The 7,630-nt window shown below is 34.9% G+C and overlaps 1 non-coding gene across 1 annotated transcript; it reads left to right on the forward strand.

The window, feature by feature from the left end:
• Positions 1-5,790: 5,790 nt before the first annotated feature.
• LOC126010569 (U6 spliceosomal RNA) lies at positions 5,791-5,897 on the forward strand. The gene has a single exon (XR_007496591.1). It is a non-coding gene; the product is annotated as a U6 spliceosomal RNA (small nuclear RNA).
• Positions 5,898-7,630: the final 1,733 nt, after the last annotated feature.

Consider the following 7,630-nt stretch of genomic DNA (forward strand, 5'->3'; position numbering starts at 1 on the left):
CAATCATCTAATACTCTGTCCACAGTGTTATCTCTAAAATGTATGACAAATGGAAAATGAGTTTATGTATGGTGAAAGGAAAGGTAGAGCTCTGTAACAGTTTATTGGCAAATCTACCAATGCAATCATCAGATTATAAAGCAAATAGCATTGTCTATATGAACAAAAGTTATAGTACTCTTCAGTTACTTTGCTTTATTGAACAGTATTTTAGCACCATTTTAAAAAATTAGTCAAAATAATACTTTAGTGCCTAAATCAAATTATATACCCCACTAAACAAGATCAAATGCATACCAGTTCCAATAACAATAAAGCCTACACTGCAAGAATATACCTGACCTAACACTGGAAAATAATCTGATTATATAACCTACCTTTTTCCTGTATTTCACCAAAGACTCAATACTTAATAGATATAGGCCACAATAATTTATTGCTTAAACTAATACCAAGTTGATATTGTAAACATAAGTAAGCTCTGCAATTATCTGAATTTTGAATAAGCTAAACAAATTAGTTTATCACCAAACTGTCAGCTTCCTTATTCTTTTTTTTTTTTTTTGAGGGGGTCACACCTGGTAGCTCTCAGGGGTTTATGCTCTCCAGGCTTTATGCTCAGAAATTGCTCCTGGCAGGCTCGGGGGACCACATGGAATGCCGGGATTCAAACTACTGTCCTTCTGCATGCAAGGCAAACACCCTACCTCCATGCTATCTCTCTGGTTCAAGTTTCCTTATTCTTTTTTTGTTTGTTTGTTTGTTTTTGGTTTTTTTTTTGGAGGGTACACCCGGCAATGCTCAGGGGTTACTCCTGGCTCTATGCTCAGAAATCGCTCCTGGCAGGCTCTGAGGACCATATGGGATGCCAGGATTCGAACCACCAACCTTCTGCACACAAGGCAAACACCTTACCTTCATGCTATCTCTCTGCCCCCCCTTATTCTTTTTTAAATTTTTTTCTTTATTTAAGTACCATGATTACATACATGATTATAGTTCAATTTTAGTCATAAAAAGAACACCCCCCTTTATGAGCGCAACATTCCCACAATCAATGCTTTTCATCTTTCTGTTTCCCCACCTCTGCTTGCATTAGAGACAGCGTCCTACGTCGTTCACTCATTAACATTGTTATGATAGTGTAGTCATCTCTCTAACTACACTCACCACTCTTTGTCGTGAGTTTCACATCAATATCCAATCCTTCAAGCCCTCATCTATTGTCTCTTGGCATTAGAATAATGTCTTTGTTTTTTTTAAAACCCATAGATGGGTGAGACTCTTCTGTGTCTATCTCTGTCCCTCTGACTTTTACATAGCATAATAGATTCCATGTGCATTCATGTATAGGAAAATTTCTTCTGAAGGCTGCACAATATTCCATTGTGTATATGTATAACAGTTTCTTTAACCATTCGTCTGTTGAAGGGTATCTTGGTTGTTTTCAGATTCTGGCTATTGTAAATATTGCTGCAATGAATATAGGTGTGAGGAAGGCATTCTTGTATTGTATTTTTATGTTCCTAGGATATATTCCTAGGAGTGGTATAGCTTGATCATATGGGAGCTCAATTTCCAGTCTTTTGAGGAATCTTTATATTGTTTTCCATAAAGGCTGGACTAGAGAGCATTCCCACCAGCAGTGAATGAGAGTTCCTTTCTCTCAACATCCCCACCAGCACTTATTGTTCTTTGTGATATGTGCCTGTCTTTGTGGCATGAGATGGTACCTCATTGTTGTTTTTATTTGCATCTTCCTGATGATTAGTGATGTGGATCATTTGTTCTTGTGCCTTTTGGGCATTTGTATTTCTTCTTTGAGGAAGAGAGTGTTCATTTATTCTCCCCATTTTTAGATGAGGTTAGATGCCTTTTTTCTTGTTAAGTTCTGTCAGTACCTTGTATATCTTAGATCTTAGCCCCTTATCTGATAGGTATTGAGTGAATAGTTTCTTCCATTCTGTGGGTGGCTTTTGTATTTTAGGTACTATTTCCTTTGAGGTGCAGAAGCTTCTCAGTTTAATATAGTCCCATCTGTTTATCTTGGTTTCCACTTGTCTGTAAGTGCTGTTTTTTTCCTTGAAGATGCCTTTAGTCTCAATGTCATGGAGTGTTTAACCTATGTGTTGTTCTATATAACTGATGGTGTGGGGTCTGATAACAAGTTCTTTAATCGATTTGGATTTGTCCTTTGTCTGAGTTCACTTTTTTGCAAGTGTCTGACCAGGTGTGCCAACACCACTTGTTGAAGAGGCTTTATTTTGCATTTCTTGCTTTCTTTCTTTTGTTTCCAGGAAATTTTTGATGATTTCTTCCTATTGTGCATATTCCTTGATTAGTACAAAATGTCCATCTTTGACCTTTACAGCTTTTCTGAGTATAAGGTTTATGTCATCAGATACCAGTATGGCCACTCCAGCTTTTTTAAGGGAGTTGTTAGATTGAATGATTTCCTCCAACCTTTGATTTTGAGTCTATGTTTGTTCTGACTATTCAGATGTGTTTCCTGTAAGCAGCAGAATGTAGGAATCAGCTTTTTGATACATTTTGTCACTTTGTGTCTCTTAACTGGTGCATTTAGTCCATTGATGTTGAGAGAGATAATTGTCATAGGATTCATCTTTATATGCGACTTTTGTGTGTCTGTTGGTCTGTCTTGTCTTAAAGTAGACCTTTCAGTTTTTCTTTTAAGGCTGGTTTAGAGTCTGTAAAGTTTCTGAGCTGTTGTTTATCTGTGAAGTTATTTATACTTCCTTCAAACCTGAAAGTGAGTCTGGCTGGGTGCAGTATTCTAGGGGAAGCATTCATTTTGTTTAGTTTGGTCACTATATACCACCAGTGCTTTCTGGCCTTAAGGCTTTCTTGTGACAGTTATAATGTAATTCTTAAGGATGCTCCTTTGAATGTAATTTTCCTTTTTGATCTTGCTGCTTCCAGTATTTCTATCTTTGAAATTCATCATTGTGACTAGGAAGTGTTTTGGGGGCTTTTCTTTGGGTCTCTTCTAGCTGGTACCTTTCGGGCATGCAGGATATGGTTGCATGCAGTATTTAGTATCAGGAGCTTCTCTGCAATGTTATCTTTGTTGATTCTTCATGGGGATTTTCTTCCTGTGTCTCCGGGACTCCAATGATTCTTATGTTGTTTCTGTTGAGATTAGCAAAGACTTCTATTTTTATCTGTTTGCATTCTTTGAGTATATTTTCCATTGTCTGATCATTTGCTTTAAGGTTATTTTTCACTTTTTTGGTAGTATAGTGTTGTTATCCATCTTATAGTCCAGTTCACTGATTCTGTCCTCAGCTACTATTACTCTTTTGGAGAGGCTATCCATTGAGATATTAATTTTATCTACTGAGTTTTTCAGACCTGTTATTTTAGTTTGGAGTTGTCGGATTTCTGTCTTTGTGGTATCTTCAGCTCTACCTATGGTTTCTTTTATTTCTATGAGGATCCTTCATATTTCTTCTCTAAACTCCTTATCTGAGAGGCTAATTAGGTGACTGGCTTTTTTCAGGTCATCAGAGCTGCTATCTTCATTCTCTATGCATGGAGTTGGCCTACGTTGTTTCACCATTGTCTTGCTTGTAGTGTTTTTCTCCACGTAGTGGTGGAATTCATTGGCTAGAAAGTGTGCTCAGCCACAAAGTGAAGAGAAGCAGCAGTGCTCCCCTGGCATCACCCTTTGTGGGTGGGAATAACCTACCTTGCTGCTGAGCCTTGATGGGATTAAGTCCACTGGCATCTTCACAGCCTCACACAGGAAATAAGAAAGCCAAGTATGGAGGAATGCAGAGTCCCTTTATAAGCCCACAGCAGAAGCCTGGTACTACTCTTTTTGGTTGGCACAGCCTATCTTGCTGAGTCTTGATGGGATTAAGTTGGCTGGGGTCTTACTCTGCAGTCTCAAGCAGGAAATCGAGAAGCCAATCTTTTTTTATTCTTATAACTAGAATAAACTGTATAATTCAGTTGAGTTTTATGAATAAATAATATGTAATGATAAATGCTTGAAATGTAAAAGTTCTATAAATTCTAAAATATAATTCTAAAATTTCTAAAGTTCTAAAAATAAAATTATTTGTTTGTCTGTCTGTTTTTGGGTTTTTTGGCTCACACCAGTGACAGTCAGGGTTACTCCTTGCTATGCACTCAGACACCACTCCTGGCTTGGCAGACCATATGGGATACCAGGGATCAAATCCTGTTCTATCCTGGATCAGCAGTGTGCACAGCAAAAACCCTAGCACTGTGCTATTGCTCCAGCCCCAAATTTGTTTTTTTTTCTAATGAATAATTTTAAAAAGAAATTCAAGAAGAATCTTATATTTTAATCTAACACATGCCTAGATTTTACTAAAAATATTTGCATTTATAATATAAAGATACTATATTTTCTGGGTATAAGACAACTGGGTGTATAAGTGACCCCTAAATTTCATGTTAAAATATAGGGTTTGGGCTATATTTGCCATTAAGACACCTCTCTCTTAACACACAAAAAATGGAAATTAAAAAATGTAAGAAAAAAATAGTAGAACTCTTAAAGGTTAACACTACATGTTTAATTAAGCTAGACATTGAAGTGCCAACAATCATTTGACATTTGTCATTTGTAGTGAGTGATTGTGATTTTTTTAATTGTGATCTGCATTGAGAGCAGGAAGAGGGGGCTCCTTCAAGAGCAGCTGGCTGGGGTGCAGTGATTAATAGGACATCTAGAGGGAGACAGAGTACCTCCTCTGTGTCCCATAAAAGCTGAACAGAAGACTGAGTACCGGAAAATTGCATACCAGCGATGACACCAGGCAACTGGATGGGAGACAGTGCTTGGTAAGTAAGCTCCTCTGTGTGCGCTGAAAGATTAATCAGGACAAGCAGAGGACTGAGTGTTGATGCCTGGCAGCTCGATGGGATGCGGTAATAAGAGGGGGTGGATCACTAGTCCCTGAAGCTGGAATAAGTTTCAGCATGCTGTATACCGGTGTATAAAAAAACCTCCAACTTTTAAGAAGTTTCTCATGGCTTAAAAAGTCATCTTACATGCCGGAAAATACAATAATTTGTTTATATGTTACTCTACAAATTGGATTTCAGAATAAATATTCATTATATTATTTTAGTCTCAAATATGACTGGTTTTTTGTCATTAACCTTTAAAATATATATTAAGTTTTTTAGGGGCTAGAAAGATAATACAACAGATAAGGTGCCTGCCTTCTACAATGCTGAGTTGGTTTCCATCCCAGACATCACTTATGTTTCCCTGAGCACTACCATGTGACTCCTGAGTACAGAATGTGAAGTAAGTCCTGAACACTGTCAAATGTGTCCCTTAAACAAACAACACATTATATATTATATATATTAAATATTATATATACATTATATATATTCTTGTCCTCTATAATTTTATCATAGTTTTTCATTATTTAATTTCCAAGTATTTTAATTTGATGGAGGTATTTATGGGTCATACAAAGAATGCTCAGGATTTACTTCTGGCTCTGTACTGAGAGGTGACTCCTGAAGGTACCTAGAAAATCAAATGGCGTGGGTAAATCAACCAGACTTGGCCACACTCAAGGCAAACACCTACACCTATACCTACTTCTTTCCAATTCCTAAATATTTCAGTTTGAGAAAAAAATGCTGACATAGCACATTCCATCAATTTGAATTATATTGGAATCAGTTATTAGAATGTTAAATATACTTATGACTTAGAAGATATCTTTAAGTTATTTTTAAAAATAAAGTATAAAAATATTTAAGATATTTAAATTAGTGCTCGCTTCAGCAGCACATATACTAAAATTGGAACGATACAGAGAAGATTAGCATGGCCCCTGTGCAAGGATGATACGCAAATTCGTAAAGCGTTCCATATTTAAAAACAAAAAAAGATATTTAAATTATAGACTTTGTAGCAATATTAAATTTTTATATGACAGATTTAAAGTAAAGCAGGCAGGACTGTGTTACAATTATAAAGACACTCGTTACAAGATGTATGACCTTGGAAACTTTATGAAGTCAATGTGTTAATTTCCTATTCCATAAAATATTGTTGATAAATACTACTTACTAAATATATGAGTTTTGAAAATTAAAAAAGAGGTCAAAGTTAGATAACTCTATAAAACTACCATTAGCAGAGCTCTGAGTAATAAATTATATCAATAATCTTAGTTTCTTTACAATAATATTCCTAAAAAAATTATATATTAAAAAATATTGATTGAGTCTTATGTTCCATTAATAAATTTTTCTTCACTCTCTGATTTTCAGAATGTTCTCAACAGAGAGAATGTTAAAAATAGCTGTCAAGGATGTCTACAAAACCAGGAAAGGGCATTCTTCTGTAAAGAATATAGCTATGAAACATGGTATTTGGAAAATACTAAACAAAAATGAAAGATAAATCAAACTATGAAAACTGGTGCTGTGAGCAACAGCAGTTTTTCCCAAGAGACAGTAGAATATAAAATATATAAAATAAATATTAAACTTCTGTTCAAGTAAGTATGGGAAAAGCTTTGTCAAGTAAGTTTATGCTTTCTTTGCTCAATTTTGATGTGTTTGCCTGTCTCTATATTTCAATCATTTAGTTTATGAAGATAATTTCAGTGTAGAAAATTAATAGCAGCATTTTTCATCTTTTGTATTTAATTATTTTGAATTAGGGATAGATAATGTGAGCCCCAAATGCATTTTTTCTTAAACATACAAACATTAATGTGGTATAGAAATAGATCATATGTCTATAATTCATTATGTATCTTGCTTGAATTCAACCAAATGAGTCACAATAGTGTACTGTAATATTTCATAGCTATAAGTTTTTCAGCCAGGGACATACAATGAGCCCAAAACACATTTATATCTTAAAGAAAATATGTAGGCATTAATGATGTATTGTGTATCTTGTTCGAATTTCACCAAATACATTCCAGTATTTTACTACACACATACACAGTTCTCACATATGAATCAAGCATTAACTGTATTTTTGATGTAGCCCGGAAATCAGTATGAATAAGACATTGTTTCAAAAGTGAAAGGAGAGCTCTCAAGCCTCTTCAGTCAGATTCTTCTGAGTCATAGAGGGAAACAGCCACAGAGATGTGACTTTGAAATATAAAGGTTCCATTCTTAGTTGGAATATTCACTAGATGAGAGCACCTCAAATATAAACAAAATCAAAATCCTCTAACACCAAATCTATTTATTTAATACATATTATCTATTCTTTTAGCAAGGAAAAGTAAAGGGCAGAAGGAAGAGCATGTGCTAAACAGTCCATGACCTTCATATTTTAAAATAGTGATAAGAATCACATAAAGGTATGTCCCTTTATTTATTTGTTCATTTATTTTATGCAAATGTATTCAATGTCTATGTTTCAAATACCATTCTAGCAACAGGAAAGAAGATTTAATAAATAAGACCAAGTGGATAAAATTAAAATATGTTCTCAACAAATATTCTAGTGTGCAGAAGTAAACAAGCAGAAAGATAAGATTTATAAATTTGACTTGTTATATACAAATAGATTTACAAGTTCTGTGGACACTATATCACAGAGAATGAGGTTAGGTTTTAATAGATTGATTACAGAAGGCAT

The sequence above is a fragment of the Suncus etruscus genome, chromosome 5, assembly GCF_024139225.1.
Source record: "Suncus etruscus isolate mSunEtr1 chromosome 5, mSunEtr1.pri.cur, whole genome shotgun sequence".
Classification (NCBI taxonomy): Eukaryota; Metazoa; Chordata; class Mammalia; order Eulipotyphla; family Soricidae; genus Suncus; species Suncus etruscus.